This window comes from Phyllobates terribilis, unplaced genomic scaffold, assembly GCF_046119375.1.
Source record: "Phyllobates terribilis strain yellow unplaced genomic scaffold, ASM4611937v1 Scaffold_325__1_contigs__length_2139453, whole genome shotgun sequence".
Taxonomy (NCBI): domain Eukaryota; kingdom Metazoa; phylum Chordata; class Amphibia; order Anura; family Dendrobatidae; genus Phyllobates; species Phyllobates terribilis.
Window position 1 is genome coordinate 468,225 of NW_027363085.1, and position 17,293 is coordinate 485,517.

Here is a 17,293-nt window from a genome sequence, read left to right on the forward strand (position 1 = left end):
CTTTCATTTAATGCCTGCAGACTATAAAAGAGAACCCAACCCAAAAAGTTTGGTTGATTAGTCTGTGGCATTCTGTTAAACTGTTGCTTATGGCGGTCTCTGTGAGCTTCTCAGCGACATTCAGCCAGCCAGGTATCCTGCCTGCAGTAGATGGAATGTGGCAATGGAACGCTGGCTGCGCGTGTCATAATAGGCTCTGAGCCTTTATATACCTGTGCACAGCAGCAGCCACCTTCAGTCTGCTGCTGGACAGCCAGCAGCAGCAGCAGCAGCAGCAGGAGAGGTATGTAATCAGGAGCCCTCCTGCTAAGGGTAGACAGCTGCTCGTTCCACCCCACCCCCCGCCTTAATTGGTTCTCCTCCCTTCCAAGGGTGTTGAGGCGGGTGGGAACAGCAGGGGGTGAAGGTGCTGTGTTTAAAGAGGTGGAGTTATGCAGATCTAAAACGCGTGGATTGCAGCAGCAGCAAGCCGAAAAGTGCAGGCATGTAAGGGATCTAGAGGTTGACAACATGTCTTCTTAACGGGAGTCCAGGAGCTCATCTCCACAAATGGACTTTTCAGGATCCTTGGGTGGCTCCGTAGTTTGAAACCAATTCTGGTTATCGCTTCTCGGCCTTTTGGCTAAGATCAAGTGTAGTATCTGTTCTTATCAGTTTAATATCTGATACGTCCCCTATCTGGGGACCATATATTAAATGGATTTTTAGAACAGGGAGATGGAAAAAGAGCTTGCTCTGTCCACTCCACGCATTGACCTGGTATTGCAGTATCTCCAGGACCGGTGCACCCCTTCTTTAATGCAGTTTCTAAAATCAGAAAGAATTGAATTCAATGTTTTTTGTTCATTTTGCTTGTTTGTCGGATTTGGAGATCGACTCTTTGGCTTTGCTTTTCTTCTCCTCATTGGATTTTTCATGTTCAAAGTTGCAGAAGCCAGATTACAAGCTCATTTTGGTTCAACTTCAGCAACTGTGCATTGCATTGCCATGTAATGTGATGCAATGCTATCTTTCTAGCTCTCCCTTTTTACTTCCTTTTGGATAAACAGACATATTAGGCAAGCATTTTGGAGCTTTCACCTAAATAACTACAGGTGGTGAGATAAGCTGCACAATATAATTGACCTTTCAGTATATTGTTGCACACACACCATCTATTTAGCAAATGCCCTTGTTATCAACAGCAGCCTTTTAAACTCACCTGAGCTAACAGGTATGTGCGCTGGTTACTCTGCTGCGCTTAAAATTTCTTTTTTGGTTTGCTACAATGCCTTTTCTGAAACGTTGTCTCCTTCTGCTGGAACACTGACTTCTTTCATTTAATGCCTGCAGACTATAAAAGAGAACCCAACCCAAAAAGTTTGGTTGATTAGTCTGTGGCATTCTGTTAAACTGTTGCTTATGGCGGTCTCTGTGAGCTTCTCAGCGACATTCAGCCAGCCAGGTATCCTGCCTGCAGTAGATGGAATGTGGCAATGGAACGCTGGCTGCGCGTGTCATAATAGGCTCTGAGCCTTTATATACCTGTGCACAGCAGCAGCCACCTTCAGTCTGCTGCTGGACAGCCAGCAGCAGCAGCAGCAGGAGAGGTATGTAATCAGGAGCCCTCCTGCTAAGGGTAGACAGCTGCTCGTTCCACCCCACCCCCCGCCTTAATTGGTTCTCCTCCCTTCCAACGGTGTTGAGGCGGGTGGGAACAGCAGGGGGTGAAGGTGCTGTGTTTAAAGAGGTGGAGTTATGCAGATCTAAAACGCGTGGATTGCAGCAGCAGCAAGCCGAAAAGTGCAGGCATGTAAGGGATCTAGAGGTTGACAACATGTCTTCTTAACGGGAGTCCAGGAGCTCATCTCCACAAATGGACTTTTCAGGATCCTTGGGTGGCTCCGTAGTTTGAAACCAATTCTGGTTATCGCTTCTCGGCCTTTTGGCTAAGATCAAGTGTAGTATCTGTTCTTATCAGTTTAATATCTGATACGTCCCCTATCTGGGGACCATATATTAAATGGATTTTTAGAACAGGGAGATGGAAAAAGAGCTTGCTCTGTCCACTCCACGCATTGACCTGGTATTGCAGTATCTCCAGGACCGGTGCACCCCTTCTTTAATGCAGTTTCTAAAATCAGAAAGAATTGAATTCAATGTTTTTTGTTCATTTTGCTTGTTTGTCGGATTTGGGGATGGACTCTTTGGCTTTGCTTTTCTTCTCCTCATTGGATTTTTCATGTTCAAAGTTGCAGAAGCCAGATTACAAGCTCATTTTGGTTCAACTTCAGCAACTGTGCATTGCATTGCCATGTAATCTGATGCAATGCTATCTTTCTAGCTCTCCCTTTTTACTTCCTTTTGGATAAACAGACATATTAGGCAAGCATTTTGGAGCTTTCACCTAAATAACTACAGGTGGTGAGATAAGCTGCACAATATAATTGACCTTTCAGTATATTGTTGCACACACACCATCTATTTAGCAAATGCCCTTGTTATCAACAGCAGCCTTTTAAACTCACCTGAGCTAACAGGTATGTGCGCTGGTTACTCTGCTGCGCTTAAAATTTCTTTTTTGGTTTGCTACAATGCCTTTTCTGAAACGTTGTCTCCTTCTGCTGGAACACTGACTTCTTTCATTTAATGCCTGCAGACTATAAAAGAGAACCCAACCCAAAAAGTTTGGTTGATTAGTCTGTGGCATTCTGTTAAACTGTTGCTTATGGCGGTCTCTGTGAGCTTCTCAGCGACATTCAGCCAGCCAGGTATCCTGCCTGCAGTAGATGGAATGTGGCAATGGAACGCTGGCTGCGCGTGTCATAATAGGCTCTGAGCCTTTATATACCTGTGCACAGCAGCAGCCACCTTCAGTCTGCTGCTGGACAGCCAGCAGCAGCAGCAGGAGAGGTATGTAATCAGGAGCCCTCCTGCTAAGGGTAGACAGCTGCTCGTTCCACCCCACCCCCCGCCTTAATTGGTTCTCCTCCCTTCCAACGGTGTTGAGGCGGGTGGGAACAGCAGGGGGTGAAGGTGCTGTGTTTAAAGAGGTGGAGTTATGCAGATCTAAAACGCGTGGATTGCAGCAGCAGCAAGCCGAAAAGTGCAGGCATGTAAGGGATCTAGAGGTTGACAACATGTCTTCTTAACGGGAGTCCAGGAGCTCATCTCCACAAATGGACTTTTCAGGATCCTTGGGTGGCTCCGTAGTTTGAAACCAATTCTGGTTATCGCTTCTCGGCCTTTTGGCTAAGATCAAGTGTAGTATCTGTTCTTATCAGTTTAATATCTGATACGTCCCCTATCTGGGGACCATATATTAAATGGATTTTTAGAACAGGGAGATGGAAAAAGAGCTTGCTCTGTCCACTCCACGCATTGACCTAGTATTGCAGTATCTCCAGGACCGGTGCACCCCTTCTTTAATGCAGTTTCTAAAATCAGAAAGAATTGAATTCAATGTTTTTTGTTCATTTTGCTTGTTTGTCGGATTTGGGGATGGACTCTTTGGCTTTGCTTTTCTTCTCCTCATTGGATTTTTCATGTTCAAAGTTGCAGAAGCCAGATTACAAGCTCATTTTGGTTCAACTTCAGCAACTGTGCATTGCATTGCCATGTAATGTGATGCAATGCTATCTTTCTGGCTCTCCCTTTTTACTTCCTTTTGGATAAACAGACATATTAGGCAAGCATTTTGGAGCTTTCACCTAAATAACTACAGGTGGTGAGATAAGCTGCACAATATAATTGACCTTTCAGTATATTGTTGCACACACACCATCTATTTAGCAAATGCCCTTGTTATCAACAGCAGCCTTTTAAACTCACCTGAGCTAACAGGTATGTGCGCTGGTTACTCTGCTGCGCTTAAAATTTCTTTTTTGGTTTGCTACAATGCCTTTTCTGAAACGTTGTCTCCTTCTGCTGGAACACTGACTTCTTTCATTTAATGCCTGCAGACTATAAAAGAGAACCCAACCCAAAAAGTTTGGTTGATTAGTCTGTGGCATTCTGTTAAACTGTTGCTTATGGCGGTCTCTGTGAGCTTCTCAGCGACATTCAGCCAGCCAGGTATCCTGCCTGCAGTAGATGGAATGTGGCAATGGAACGCTGGCTGCGCGTGTCATAATAGGCTCTGAGCCTTTATATACCTGTGCACAGCAGCAGCCACCTTCAGTCTGCTGCTGGACAGCCAGCAGCAGCAGCAGCAGGAGAGGTATGTAATCAGGAGCCCTCCTGCTAAGGGTAGACAGCTGCTCGTTCCACCCCACCCCCCGCCTTAATTGGTTCTCCTCCCTTCCAACGGTGTTGAGGCGGGTGGGAACAGCAGGGGGTGAAGGTGCTGTGTTTAAAGAGGTGGAGTTATGCAGATCTAAAACGCGTGGATTGCAGCAGCAGCAAGCCGAAAAGTGAAGGCATGTAAGGGATCTAGAGGTTGACAACATGTCTTCTTAACGGGAGTCCAGGAGCTCATCTCCACAAATGGACTTTTCAGGATCCTTGGGTGGCTCCGTAGTTTGAAACCAATTCTGGTTATCGCTTCTCGGCCTTTTGGTTAAGATCAAGTGTAGTATCTGTTCTTATCAGTTTAATATCTGATACGTCCCCTATCTGGGGACCATATATTAAATGGATTTTTAGAACAGGGAGATGGAAAAAGAGCTTGCTCTGTCCACTCCACGCATTGACCTGGTATTGCAGTATCTCCAGGACCGGTGCACCCCTTCTTTAATGCAGTTTCTAAAATCAGAAAGAATTGAATTCAATGTTTTTTGTTCATTTTGCTTGTTTGTCGTATTTTGGGATGGACTCTTTGGCTTTGCTTTTCTTCTCCTCATTGGATTTTTCATGTTCAAAGTTGCAGAAGCCAGATTACAAGCTCATTTTGGTTCAACTTCAGCAACTGTGCATTGCATTGCCATGTAATGTGATGCAATGCTATCTTTCTAGCTCTCCCTTTTTACTTCCTTTTGGATAAACAGACATATTAGGCAAGCATTTTGGAGCTTTCACCTAAATAACTACAGGTGGTGAGATAAGTTGCACAATATAATTGACCTTTCAGTATATTGTTGCACACACACCATCTATTTAGCAAATGCCCTTGTTATCAACAGCAGCCTTTTAAACTCACCTGAGCTAACAGGTATGTGCGCTGGTTACTCTGCTGCGCTTAAAATTTCTTTTTTGGTTTGCTACAATGCCTTTTCTGAAACGTTGTCTCCTTCTGCTGGAACACTGACTTCTTTCATTTAATGCCTGCAGACTATAAAAGAGAACCCAACCCAAAAAGTTTGGTTGATTAGTCTGTGGCATTCTGTTAAACTGTTGCTTATGGCGGTCTCTGTGAGCTTCTCAGCGACATTCAGCCAGCCAGGTATCCTGCCTGCAGTAGATGGAATGTGGCAATGGAACGCTGGCTGCGCGTGTCATAATAGGCTCTGAGCCTTTATATACCTGTGCACAGCAGCAGCCACCTTCAGTCTGCTGCTGGACAGCCAGCAGCAGCAGCAGCAGGAGAGGTATGTAATCAGGAGCCCTCCTGCTAAGGGTAGACAGCTGCTCGTTCCACCCCACCCCCCGCCTTAATTGGTTCTCCTCCCTTCCAACGGTGTTGAGGCGGGTGGGAACAGCAGGGGGTGAAGGTGCTGTGTTTAAAGAGGTGGAGTTATGCAGATCTAAAACGCGTGGATTGCAGCAGCAGCAAGCCGAAAAGTGCAGGCATGTAAGGGATCTAGAGGTTGACAACATGTCTTCTTAACGGGAGTCCAGGAGCTCATCTCCACAAATGGACTTTTCAGGATCCTTGGGTGGCTCCGTAGTTTGAAACCAATTCTGGTTATCGCTTCTCGGCCTTTTGGCTAAGATCAAGTGTAGTATCTGTTCTTATCAGTTTAATATCTGATACGTCCCCTATCTGGGGACCATATATTAAATGGATTTTTAGAACAGGGAGATGGAAAAAGAGCTTGCTCTGTCCACTCCACGCATTGACCTGGTATTGCAGTATCTCCAGGACCGGTGCACCCCTTCTTTAATGCAGTTTCTAAAATCAGAAAGAATTGAATTCAATGTTTTTTGTTCATTTTGCTTGTTTGTCGGATTTTGGGATGGACTCTTTGGCTTTGCTTTTCTTCTCCTCATTGGATTTTTCATGTTCAAAGTTGCAGAAGCCAGATTACAAGCTCATTTTGGTTCAACTTCAGCAACTGTGCATTGCATTGCCATGTAATGTGATGCAATGCTATCTTTCTAGCTCTCCCTTTTTACTTCCTTTTGGATAAACAGACATATTAGGCAAGCATTTTGGAGCTTTCACCTAAATAACTACAGGTGGTGAGATAAGCTGCACAATATAATTGACCTTTCAGTATATTGTTGCACACACACCATCTATTTAGCAAATGCCCTTGTTATCAACAGCAGCCTTTTAAACTCACCTGAGCTAACAGGTATGTGCGCTGGTTACTCTGCTGCGCTTAAAATTTCTTTTTTGGTTTGCTACAATGCCTTTTCTGAAACGTTGTCTCCTTCTGCTGGAACACTGACTTCTTTCATTTAATGCCTGCAGACTATAAAAGAGAACCCAACCCAAAAAGTTTGGTTGATTAGTCTGTGGCATTCTGTTAAACTGTTGCTTATGGCGGTCTCTGTGAGCTTCTCAGCGACATTCAGCCAGCCAGGTATCCTGCCTGCAGTAGATGGAATGTGGCAATGGAACGCTGGCTGCGCGTGTCATAATAGGCTCTGAGCCTTTATATACCTGTGCACAGCAGCAGCCACCTTCAGTCTGCTGCTGGACAGCCAGCAGCAGCAGCAGCAGCAGGAGAGGTATGTAATCAGGAGCCCTCCTGCTAAGGGTAGACAGCTGCTCGTTCCACCCCACCCCCCGCCTTAATTGGTTCTCCTCCCTTCCAACGGTGTTGAGGCGGGTGGGAACAGCAGGGGGTGAAGGTGCTGTGTTTAAAGAGGTGGAGTTATGCAGATCTAAAACGCGTGGATTGCAGCAGCAGCAAGCCGAAAAGTGCAGGCATGTAAGGGATCTAGAGGTTGACAACATGTCTTCTTAACGGGAGTCCAGGAGCTCATCTCCACAAATGGACTTTTCAGGATCCTTGGGTGGCTCCGTAGTTTGAAACCAATTCTGGTTATCGCTTCTCGGCCTTTTGGCTCAGACCTAGTGTTTGGACAAGAGGTTCCTTGTGTACTAGCCCTCGGCCTTCCAGCATCGCCACTTCGGTGGCTTAAGCTGGATGCTGCTATATGGGGAGAGTGAGGAGGAAACGAGAAGGCGATTCCTGAAGCGACCATGGGTGTCAAGCTTCGTTTTGCTGGGACCGGGGATCCCCGGGTCAAGAATGCTTTCCGTATCGACGTCTCTGAGGAGAAGAAGGACCATTTCTCGTTGTCATACCTGGTCAACGCTATTTTCTATGAAATCCTGAAGATCCAGAAGTCGGAGATCATCTGTTTGCAGGAGTTCAGAAGGGAGCATAGGTACGTCTTGGTGCTTTCTTCTATGGCGGCTTGCCAAAACCTTTTCAAAACTCTTCAAGTCCTTTCAGAGCACCCTCAGCTGGATGGACTTATCTTCACTGTACTCTACTCTAAGGGGGATATCCCGGTGGTAATATTCATGCACAACCCCTTTATCTCCCGGGATGATATCACTGCATTCCTGAGAAGACACTGCATTTTTGTGCAATTCTCCCATAAAATCTTAAATGGAGAAGGGCTGTGGACTGGGAAGTATAAATACTTTGTGAGGTTTGGGATAGACCCTCATGGTCCTGGAGGTATTCACTATCCTCCCCTGAACTTTACAATTGGAAGAGACTCTGGATATCTGTTTATTCCCGAGGCGCCATTGTTCTGCAGGAGATGCAACATGTTCGGGCATATCCAGGATTTCTGCAAGCAATTGCCAAACTGTAGAAAGTGCAACAAGTACGGTCATCTGGCGAAGGATTGTTCCAACCCGGTGGTATGTGATGCCTGCGGGGAGGAAGGACATGTGATTCGGGATTGTAAGGCTAAAGTCAAGCCTAGGTCCTTCTCCGAAGTGACCAAAGGTAAGCCTACTGTCCCTGCTGTTACCCCACAGGTGACTACTGCAGAGATCAATGCTGAGACGGAGCCCCCTGAGGTTGAAGATCTGGTGGGTGAGGCCCAGAACCTGTTGGACCCTCCGGCCCCTGCTGGGCCAGGTATGGAGATCTCCGAGTTGGATGTGGACCTCCCTCATCAGTCCGAAATATGTGGTGAGGGTGACATGGATGTGTCTCTAGCTCGAACCCCTGCATTGTCCTGGGGTGCTACAGACGAAGAGGTGGCCAGGGATGGTGGCCAAGGAGACTTTACTTCTGGGAGGTCTTTTGATGATGATGATACTCCTGAACTGGCCAATAAAAAACCCAGACGAGAGTACTCACCTGCCAGCGGAGGGTGCGACAGTCCTGCAAGTGACCGCATTTACCCGCAGGATGTCTTCTCCCCTGATGCTCCTTACCTTGGCATCCCTGAGAGCATCAACACCTTTGGGGTGCTTTCCCAGTCTGATGATAATGGATGAGTATGGTGTGATCAACATTGAGTCATGTATTTCTTTTCATTAATTAATGTCTTGCCAATCTGGTTGGGATGTAGTGTCCCTAAATGTAAGGCAGATCAGATCTAAAATCAGAAGAACAACTGTTCTGGACTACCTGAAACATTTAGGTGCTGATGTTTTTTGCCTTCAGGAGTGTGGGATTCAGGATGCTCCTTGTGACAAAGACTGGCCTTACGGACAGCATATCTGGTCAGGGTCTAATCATAATAAAAATGATGGGGTGGGGATATTAGTTGGGAATAAAGAAATCTCTATTGATAGTTATATTGTGGTGGAGGTGGGCCGATGTTTAATTGCATTTTTGAGTTATAGAGGGTGGCGGGTCAGAATTATTAATTTATATTGCCCTACAGGGAAGGAAGAGCGGCTTGCTCTTCTTGAAAAATTAAGTTTTTTTCTTCCAGGGAAATCTCCCACTATTTTTGTTGGGGACGTTAATTGTGTCACAGAAGGAAAGTGTGACATAACAGGAAAGAAATTGTCCCATTTAATTTGTGATTTTTCCTTTTTAGATGCAGCAGTTGTTGTTCTTGGCATGCCACCACCGCCGACATACCATGCTGACCGTGGTGAGATTCATTCCAGAATTGATTTAATGTTATTTTCTAAAAATATGGTATGTTTGGATTTTTCTCAACAAAAGGTACCTTTTTCGGACCATGAATGTTTGAGAGGCATGTTTTGTGCGAATGGTGACCAAGTGTATGGCGGTGGGGTATGGAAGTTGAATGCAAGGCTGTTAGAGGATGATGAGGTGATGAATGAGTTTAATGTAAAGTATGAAAGATGGAGAATGCGTAAGAAGGATTTTGTGTGTGTTCTTGACTGGTGGGACTGGGTGAAAGTGCAATTTAAAACTTTCTTCAAAAAGTGGGGCTATAGAAAAGCTGCCAGATATAGGAATAGGTTTAATGACCTTAATAGACGGATTGACTGGTTGAGAAAGTGTGTTGCAAGTGGTTTGGAGATGTCTGATCAACTTACTGAGGCTAAGAATGAATTGAAGCGTGTGTTGGATGAGAAAGGAAAGGAAATTATATATCGTACTAAAATTGAGCACCTGGAGAAAAATGAGAAGTGTACGAGGTTCTTTTTTAAAAAAATGAATGGTAGGAAGACTGATATGAATGAAGTTGTGAATGAAAGTGGAACCAACTGTATGGGTGAGGATGTGCTGAAAGAAGTGAATAGGTTTTATAGCAAGTTGTATGATGAGAAATGGATTGACTCTGGGCTTGTGTCATATGTTCTGAATGGTGTGGAGAAAAAACTTGATTCTGAGGAGCGTGATCTATTGTGTGAGGATGTAGTTCTGGATGAAGTGAAGAATGTGGTGTGGAGTGCTAAAAAGAGTAAGACTCCTGGGAAAGATGGTATACCTGTAGAGTTGTATGTGAAAGCATGGGAAGTTTTGGGAACAGATTTGACTGAGGTATGTAAGTATATGTGGGTGAATGGTAGGTTGTGTGAATCAATGAAAGAAGGAGTGGTTGTGCTTGTGTATAAAAAGGGTGAGAGGAAACGTTTGGAAAACTGGAGACCAATAACACTGCTGAATTCGGATTATAAGGTCTACAGTAAGTTACTGGCAAATCGTATGCGTGAAGTGATTGGTAGTGTTGTGGAGGAGGACCAAGTATGTGCAGTGCCTGGAAGAAGTATGAGTGATAACTTGTTATTGTTGAGAGATATGATTGGGGATTGCAAGGATAGAAAGCAGAAATGTATGACTTTAGCTATTGATTTTGAGAAGGCGTTTGACAGGGTTTCGCATGTGTTTTTGTTTAAAATACTGGAAAGAATGGGGTTTCCTAGAGAATTTGTGAATTGTGTAAAATCATTGTATGATTGTGTGTCAAGTGAGTTCTTGGTTAATGGGTGGCTGTGTGACAAAGTGAAGATTAGGTCAGGAGTAAGGCAGGGGTGTCCTATGTCCCCCGTCTTATTTGTATGTGTAATAGAACCATTGTTATGTTTGATTAGACGGGATAAAATGATGAGAGGTTTGTTGGTGCCTGGTAGTGGTGGTAAGCATGTGAAAGTGTTAGGTTATATGGATGATGTTGTGGTTGTGAGTGAAAGTATGGCTTCTTTGAGTAGAATTAAATTGCTTTTGGATTTTTTTGTTGGTGCGTCTGGTTTTAGGGTAAATTGGAATAAATGTAGTTTTAAATGTTTTGGAGATAGTAGTATTCGTATGGATGGTGTAAAGTGTGAAGAGGGTGCAATCAAGATTTTGGGCGTATTATTTAATGATGACTTAAAAGGGAATGAAAGTTGGGAAGAGTGTGGTATGCGGGTTGAACGTAAATTGAATTTTTGGCGAATGAGAGAATTGACTCTGCGTGGTAAGGTGTTAATTATCAAAGCAGTGATTCTCCCTATCCTGCTTTATGTGGCGACTGTTTTTCCTTCTCCTTACAGGAAAATTAAGAGAATAGAGAAGTTGGTATTCACATTCCTGTTGTGTAGTAAGATGGAGAAGTTGAAGCGGGAGAGCCTTTTTAAGGCTTGTCAGCATGGTGGGCTGGCCTTTCCCAATATTGAAGTTTTTTTAGGCCTTAATTATATTAAGACTGTGGTTATTTTGCTGGGTAAAGGCAATAAAGGTGCTTTTATGGCTAATTATTCTGCTGGATGGATGTTGTATGGGTTATGCTGGAGGAAGAGAGATGCGAATGTGCCTGTGGCCTTTAAGTGTCCTGTTTGGTATGAGGTGATTGAGAAATTTGTGAGAAAGCATGATTTGTTGAGTGTGGGAATGAATGATTTTAGAATGACCAAGAATGTGGTGAAAAGAATGAGTGCAAATGAGGTAGAGTGTAATATTGTTGGGCTGAGAGGGAATGAGGTTTCAGATGCATGGAAGAAGTTAGATACGTATGGGATGTCAAACAAACAGAAGGATGTTGTGTGGATGACTTTACATAATATTTTACCTGTGAGAGAAGTGCAGAAGAAAAGAGAGTTGATAAGAACAGATGTGTGTCCGAGAGTGGGATGTGGTGGTTGTGAGACTGTCAGGCATGTTATGTGGGATTGTGAGTACGCGTACAGTGTGTGGAAGTGTGTAGGTGGATTGTGTAAGGGTTTAGCAGGCGTGAATTTTGTGGATTGGCGTGTGGCGATGTTTGGAATTGGTGCGTGTAGTCGGTCTAAAGATAGAATTTTATGGTTGATAATGGCTTGTGTGATGGAGAGTTTGTGGGATGCAAGGAACCTTGGACTTTTCAAAAGGAAATCTTTATCAGTGAATGAATGTGTTAGACTTATTCTTTCAAGACTATACCTGATATATAAGTTGGACAGCAGAGGCGGTGGTGGCACAGATGCCGAAGGGATTTGGAAATTTAAAAAGTGGCATTACCTTATCAAATACCAGTGATTTTTTTCTTTGTGATTCCTTGAAGTTTCTGCATTTGTGTTACGTAAAGGATGTTCCCTTGTGATTATATTTCGTCTTATACTACTGCTAAATAAATAGAACCATGATGATGAGAAGTTTTAAGTAGCAAATTTTGGAGAAATTCATACTGTTTGCTAAAAAACTAAACTGAATGGTTTAAAAAAAAAAAAAAAAATCTGTTCTTATCAGTTTAATATCTGATACGTCCCCTATCTGGGGACCATATATTAAATGGATTTTTAGAACAGGGAGATGGAAAAAGAGCTTGCTCTGTCCACTCCACGCATTGACCTGGTATTGCAGTATCTCCAGGACCGGTGCACCCCTTCTTTAATGCAGTTTCTAAAATCAGAAAGAATTGAATTCAATGTTTTTTGTTCATTTTGCTTGTTTGTCGGATTTTGGGATGGACTCTTTGGCTTTGCTTTTCTTCTCCTCATTGGATTTTTCATGTTCAAAGTTGCAGAAGCCAGATTACAAGCTCATTTTGGTTCAACTTCAGCAACTGTGCATTGCATTGCCATGTAATGTGATGCAATGCTATCTTTCTAGCTCTCCCTTTTTACTTCCTTTTGGATAAACAGACATATTAGGCAAGCAGTTTGGAGCTTTCACCTAAATAACTACAGGTGGTGAGATAAGCTGCACAATATAATTGACCTTTCAGTATATTGTTGCACACACACCATCTATTTAGCAAATGCCCTTGTTATCAACAGCAGCCTTTTAAACTCACCTGAGCTAACAGGTATGTGCGCTGGTTACTCTGCTGCGCTTAAAATTTCTTTTTTGGTTTGCTACAATGCCTTTTCTGAAACGTTGTCTCCTTCTGCTGGAACACTGACTTCTTTCATTTAATGCCTGCAGACTATAAAAGAGAACCCAACCCAAAAAGTTTGGTTGATTAGTCTGTGGCATTCTGTTAAACTGTTGCTTATGGCGGTCTCTGTGAGCTTCTCAGCGACATTCAGCCAGCCAGGTATCCTGCCTGCAGTAGATGGAATGTGGCAATGGAACGCTGGCTGCGCGTGTCATAATAGGCTCTGAGCCTTTATATACCTGTGCACAGCAGCAGCCACCTTCAGTCTGCTGCTGGACAGCCAGCAGCAGCAGCAGCAGGAGAGGTATGTAATCAGGAGCCCTCCTGCTAAGGGTAGACAGCTGCTCGTTCCACCCCACCCCCCGCCTTAATTGGTTCTCCTCCCTTCCAACGGTGTTGAGGCGGGTGGGAACAGCAGGGGGTGAAGGTGCTGTGTTTAAAGAGGTGGAGTTATGCAGATCTAAAACGCGTGGATTGCAGCAGCAGCAAGCCGAAAAGTGCAGGCATGTAAGGGATCTAGAGGTTGACAACATGTCTTCTTAACGGGAGTCCAGGAGCTCATCTCCACAAATGGACTTTTCAGGATCCTTGGGTGGCTCCGTAGTTTGAAACCAATTCTGGTTATCGCTTCTCGGCCTTTTGGCTAAGATCAAGTGTAGTATCTGTTCTTATCAGTTTAATATCTGATACGTCCCCTATCTGGGGACCATATATTAAATGGATTTTTAGAACAGGGAGATGGAAAAAGAGCTTGCTCTGTCCACTCCACGCATTGACCTGGTATTGCAGTATCTCCAGGACCGGTGCACCCCTTCTTTAATGCAGTTTCTAAAATCAGAAAGAATTGAATTCAATGTTTTTTGTTCATTTTGCTTGTTTGTCGGATTTTGGGATGGACTCTTTGGCTTTGCTTTTCTTCTCCTCATTGGATTTTTCATGTTCAAAGTTGCAGAAGCCAGATTACAAGCTCATTTTGGTTCAACTTCAGCAACTGTGCATTGCATTGCCATGTAATGTGATGCAATGCTATCTTTCTAGCTCTCCCTTTTTACTTCCTTTTGGATAAACAGACATATTAGGCAAGCATTTTGGAGCTTTCACCTAAATAACTACAGGTGGTGAGATAAGCTGCACAATATAATTGACCTTTCAGTATATTGTTGCACACACACCATCTATTTAGCAAATGCCCTTGTTATCAACAGCAGCCTTTTAAACTCACCTGAGCTAACAGGTATGTGCGCTGGTTACTCTGCTGCGCTTAAAATTTCTTTTTTGGTTTGCTACAATGCCTTTTCTGAAACGTTGTCTCCTTCTGCTGGAACACTGACTTCTTTCATTTAATGCCTGCAGACTATAAAAGAGAACCCAACCCAAAAAGTTTGGCTGATTAGTCTGTGGCATTCTGTTAAACTGTTGCTTATGGCGGTCTCTGTGAGCTTCTCAGCGACATTCAGCCAGCCAGGTATCCTGCCTGCAGTAGATGGAATGTGGCAATGGAACGCTGGCTGCGCGTGTCATAATAGGCTCTGAGCCTTTATATACCTGTGCACAGCAGCAGCCACCTTCAGTCTGCTGCTGGACAGCCAGCAGCAGCAGCAGCAGGAGAGGTATGTAATCAGGAGCCCTCCTGCTAAGGGTAGACAGCTGCTCGTTCCACCCCACCCCCCGCCTTAATTGGTTCTCCTCCCTTCCAACGGTGTTGAGGCGGGTGGGAACAGCAGGGGGTGAAGGTGCTGTGTTTAAAGAGGTGGAGTTATGCAGATCTAAAACGCGTGGATTGCAGCAGCAGCAAGCCGAAAAGTGCAGGCATGTAAGGGATCTAGAGGTTGACAACATGTCTTCTTAACGGGAGTCCAGGAGCTCATCTCCACAAATGGACTTTTCAGGATCCTTGGGTGGCTCCGTAGTTTGAAACCAATTCTGGTTATCGCTTCTCGGCCTTTTGGCTAAGATCAAGTGTAGTATCTGTTCTTATCAGTTTAATATCTGATACGTCCCCTATCTGGGGACCATATATTAAATGGATTTTTAGAACAGGGAGATGGAAAAAGAGCTTGCTCTGTCCACTCCACGCATTGACCTGGTATTGCAGTATCTCCAGGACCGGTGCACCCCTTCTTTAATGCAGTTTCTAAAATCAGAAAGAATTGAATTCAATGTTTTTTGTTCATTTTGCTTGTTTGTCGGATTTTGGGATGGACTCTTTGGCTTTGCTTTTCTTCTCCTCATTGGATTTTTCATGTTCAAAGTTGCAGAAGCCAGATTACAAGCTCATTTTGGTTCAACTTCAGCAACTGTGCATTGCATTGCCATGTAATGTGATGCAATGCTATCTTTCTAGCTCTCCCTTTTTACTTCCTTTTGGATAAACAGACATATTAGGCAAGCATTTTGGAGCTTTCACCTAAATAACTACAGGTGGTGAGATAAGCTGCACAATATAATTGACCTTTCAGTATATTGTTGCACACACACCATCTATTTAGCAAATGCCCTTGTTATCAACAGCAGCCTTTTAAACTCACCTGAGCTAACAGGTATGTGCGCTGGTTACTCTGCTGCGCTTAAAATTTCTTTTTTGGTTTGCTACAATGCCTTTTCTGAAACGTTGTCTCCTTCTGCTGGAACACTGACTTCTTTCATTTAATGCCTGCAGACTATAAAAGAGAACCCAACCCAAAAAGTTTGGTTGATTAGTCTGTGGCATTCTGTTAAACTGTTGCTTATGGCGGTCTCTGTGAGCTTCTCAGCGACATTCAGCCAGCCAGGTATCCTGCCTGCAGTAGATGGAATGTGGCAATGGAACGCTGGCTGCGCGTGTCATAATAGGCTCTGAGCCTTTATATACCTGTGCACAGCAGCAGCCACCTTCAGTCTGCTGCTGGACAGCCAGCAGCAGCAGCAGCAGGAGAGGTATGTAATCAGGAGCCCTCCTGCTAAGGGTAGACAGCTGCTCGTTCCACCCCACCCCCCGCCTTAATTGTTTCTCCTCCCTTCCAACGGTGTTGAGGCGGGTGGGAACAGCAGGGGGTGAAGGTGCTGTGTTTAAAGAGGTGGAGTTATGCAGATCTAAAACGCGTGGATTGCAGCAGCAGCAAGCCGAAAAGTGCAGGCATGTAAGGGATCTAGAGGTTGACAACATGTCTTCTTAACGGGAGTCCAGGAGCTCATCTCCACAAATGGACTTTTCAGGATCCTTGGGTGGCTCCGTAGTTTGAAACCAATTCTGGTTATCGCTTCTCGGCCTTTTGGCTAAGATCAAGTGTAGTATCTGTTCTTATCAGTTTAATATCTGATACGTCCCCTATCTGGGGACCATATATTAAATGGATTTTTAGAACAGGGAGATGGAAAAAGAGCTTGCTCTGTCCACTCCATGCATTGACCTGGTATTGCAGTATCTCCAGGACCGGTGCACCCCTTCTTTAATGCAGTTTCTAAAATCAGAAAGAATTGAATTCAATGTTTTTTGTTCATTTTGCTTGTTTGTCGGATTTTGGGATGGACTCTTTGGCTTTGCTTTTCTTCTCCTCATTGGATTTTTCATGTTCAAAGTTGCAGAAGCCAGATTACAAGCTCATTTTGGTTCAACTTCAGCAACTGTGCATTGCATTGCCATGTAATGTGATGCAATGCTATCTTTCTAGCTCTCCCTTTTTACTTCCTTTTGGATAAACAGACATATTAGGCAAGCATTTTGGAGCTTTCACCTAAATAACTACAGGTGGTGAGATAAGCTGCACAATATAATTGACCTTTCAGTATATTGTTGCACACACACCATCTATTTAGCAAATGCCCTTGTTATCAACAGCAGCCTTTTAAACTCACCTGAGCTAACAGGTATGTGCGCTGGTTACTCTGCTGCGCTTAAAATTTCTTTTTTGGTTTGCTACAATGCCTTTTCTGAAACGTTGTCTCCCTCTGCTGGAACACTGACTTCTTTCATTTAATGCCTGCAGACTATAAAAGAGAACCCAACCCAAAAAGTTTGGTTGATTAGTCTGTGGCATTCTGTTAAACTGTTGCTTATGGCGGTCTCTGTGAGCTTCTCAGCGACATTCAGCCAGCCAGGTATCCTGCCTGCAGTAGATGGAATGTGGCAATGGAACGCTGGCTGCGCGTGTCATAATAGGCTCTGAGCCTTTATATACCTGTGCACAGCAGCAGCCACCTTCAGTCTGCTGCTGGACAGCCAGCAGCAGCAGGAGAGGTATGTAATCAGGAGCCCTCCTGCTAAGGGTAGACAGCTGCTCGTTCCACCCCACCCCCCGCCTTAATTGGTTCTCCTCCCTTCCAACGGTGTTGAGGCGGGTGGGAACAGCAGGGGGTGAAGGTGCTGTGTTTAAAGAGGTGGAGTTATGCAGATCTAAAACGCGTGGATTGCAGCAGCAGCAAGCCGAAAAGTGCAGGCATGTAAGGGATCTAGAGGTTGACAACATGTCTTCTTAACGGGAGTCCAGGAGCTCAT

The 17,293-nt window shown here is 44.3% G+C and overlaps 8 non-coding genes and 1 pseudogene across 8 annotated transcripts; all 9 read left to right on the forward strand.

Moving 5' to 3' along the window:
- The first annotated feature begins 602 nt into the window (after nucleotides 1-602).
- On the forward strand, nucleotides 603-793 carry LOC141221333 (U2 spliceosomal RNA). Its single transcript, XR_012289368.1, has one exon. It is a non-coding gene; the product is annotated as a U2 spliceosomal RNA (small nuclear RNA).
- A 1,115-nt stretch (nucleotides 794-1,908) lies between these two features.
- On the forward strand, nucleotides 1,909-2,099 carry LOC141221334 (U2 spliceosomal RNA). Its single transcript, XR_012289369.1, has one exon. It is a non-coding gene; the product is annotated as a U2 spliceosomal RNA (small nuclear RNA).
- A 1,112-nt stretch (nucleotides 2,100-3,211) lies between these two features.
- LOC141221514 (U2 spliceosomal RNA) lies at nucleotides 3,212-3,402 on the forward strand. The gene has a single exon (XR_012289544.1). It is a non-coding gene; the product is annotated as a U2 spliceosomal RNA (small nuclear RNA).
- Nucleotides 3,403-4,517: 1,115 nt separating this feature from the next.
- LOC141221504 (U2 spliceosomal RNA) lies at nucleotides 4,518-4,708 on the forward strand. The gene has a single exon (XR_012289535.1). It is a non-coding gene; the product is annotated as a U2 spliceosomal RNA (small nuclear RNA).
- Nucleotides 4,709-5,823: 1,115 nt separating this feature from the next.
- On the forward strand, nucleotides 5,824-6,014 carry LOC141221335 (U2 spliceosomal RNA). The gene has a single exon (XR_012289370.1). It is a non-coding gene; the product is annotated as a U2 spliceosomal RNA (small nuclear RNA).
- A 6,109-nt stretch (nucleotides 6,015-12,123) lies between these two features.
- Nucleotides 12,124-12,327, forward strand: LOC141221586 (U2 spliceosomal RNA; annotated as a pseudogene).
- Nucleotides 12,328-13,442: 1,115 nt separating this feature from the next.
- LOC141221337 (U2 spliceosomal RNA) lies at nucleotides 13,443-13,633 on the forward strand. The gene has a single exon (XR_012289372.1). It is a non-coding gene; the product is annotated as a U2 spliceosomal RNA (small nuclear RNA).
- A 1,115-nt stretch (nucleotides 13,634-14,748) lies between these two features.
- LOC141221338 (U2 spliceosomal RNA) lies at nucleotides 14,749-14,939 on the forward strand. Its single transcript, XR_012289373.1, has one exon. It is a non-coding gene; the product is annotated as a U2 spliceosomal RNA (small nuclear RNA).
- Nucleotides 14,940-16,054: 1,115 nt separating this feature from the next.
- LOC141221457 (U2 spliceosomal RNA) lies at nucleotides 16,055-16,245 on the forward strand. Its single transcript, XR_012289489.1, has one exon. It is a non-coding gene; the product is annotated as a U2 spliceosomal RNA (small nuclear RNA).
- The last annotated feature ends 1,048 nt before the right edge of the window (nucleotides 16,246-17,293 follow it).